The following is a 1,466-nucleotide window of genomic DNA, read 5'->3' as shown; positions in this document are numbered from 1 at the left end:
TTCCAGGAAGATTGGAGGGACCCAAACACTCACAGGGAAAGGGTCGAAGCTGGTCTCACAATAAAATCACATCACCACAATCTTGCAATCACGAAGCTGGGGAGAAATTAGAAATCGAAACTGGAAAATAATCTGCATGGGAAGGGTTTGAGTCAGTGTGGGAGGAGCCCAGCGCTCAACTCAGGGACCCTTTTAGGGGCACCCTTAAATGGCTTTGACTCTAAGCATTGAAATGGAGTCAGAGCTGAGAGAAAAGAAGAATAATTCCTTGAGAAGGTGCAATTGGAGCCATTGTCTTTTTGTGCTCTTTAACAAGAAACTGCAGGAGTCATTGGATTCACAATACAGCTGCTCTGTTTGAGCATTAACAGAGAGGTATGTAAGACTGGAAAATGCAGGTAGCCATTAAGGAAGCACAGCTGCTGCATATCTGCCATATTATCAATGAAAGCCTATAATGTGCTTTCTTCAATTGGCATGGATGAAAGGGCGTTGAAGGTTCCCTGGTGGTCTAGTGGTTAGGATTCGGCGCTTTCACCGCCGTGGCCCGGGTTCGATTCCCGGTCAGGGAAGCATTCTTTTAGAAACAACTTGGATCATATCTGTCGTTGAAAAACATGAAAGGGCGTCGAGCCTTTGCTGAAGTGCAAGTTGAGGTTGATCGGCATTCACGATCATAGAATGCAGGAGTGCCTTTGGTAAGGTGGCACACTTCATGAATGTGTCAAAACCTCTCCCAAACTTTGTGGGACTGAGATGTCAAGTATCAGGTTTGGCATGGTGGTCACCTAGATCTGCGAGTTTGCGCCTCAGCTGCAAGGCTGTATCAATGAAAATCTAGTAGTGCAGACACGGCTCCAGGGCATGACATTGGCTTCCTGTATGTGAGTGGGAGCTCTACTATATTTGCCCAGTATTCATTAATCTGTTGCATCTTTCAGTCCCTCGGGAGAAGAAGTATTGAATAATGGAGCCTGAGCTTAATACTGCCTTCTTGATGGCAGTGATCTGATTGAGGAGGAGAAGGGCCTGGCACTGCCTAGCGCTGCTTCGAGAGGAGGCTCGGCTTCAGGTCCATAGTGCAGAGGAGCCCCAGCAACAACCAGAGGATGAGGAGGTTAGACCCATCCCATGGTGGCGACTTACATGACCAAGGGTCTGCCAAAAAAGACTTTCCTATCTGGAGATGAGTGACAGACAATGCTGTGCCCGCCTGCACTTGAATCATACCTGTCACATTCTGTGGGCGGATTTAATGTCCCATGGACTGGGATGACATCCCCTGCCAATGCCCCTGAAAGTCACCGTCACACTCAATTTTTTTGGTTTGCAGATCATTTCAGGGATCCACAGGGGTCCTATGCGGCATCTCAGAGTCCCCAACATATAAATGTACCAAGGTGACAGATGACCTCTACAGTAAAGCTCATCATTACGTGGAGTTCACATTCGATAAAGCTAGCCAG

At 47.5% G+C, this 1,466-nt stretch overlaps 1 non-coding gene across 1 annotated transcript; it reads left to right on the top strand.

Moving 5' to 3' along the window:
* Positions 1-500: 500 nt before the first annotated feature.
* trnae-uuc (transfer RNA glutamic acid (anticodon UUC)) lies at positions 501-572 on the top strand. The gene has a single exon. It is a non-coding gene; the product is annotated as a tRNA-Glu (tRNA).
* The last annotated feature ends 894 nt before the right edge of the window (positions 573-1,466 follow it).

Source organism: Cetorhinus maximus, chromosome 7, assembly GCF_964194155.1.
Source record: "Cetorhinus maximus chromosome 7, sCetMax3.hap1.1, whole genome shotgun sequence".
NCBI classification, from domain to species: domain Eukaryota; kingdom Metazoa; phylum Chordata; class Chondrichthyes; order Lamniformes; family Cetorhinidae; genus Cetorhinus; species Cetorhinus maximus.
Note: the sequence above shows the minus strand (reverse complement) of the source record. Positions and strands in the feature narration are given on the sequence as shown.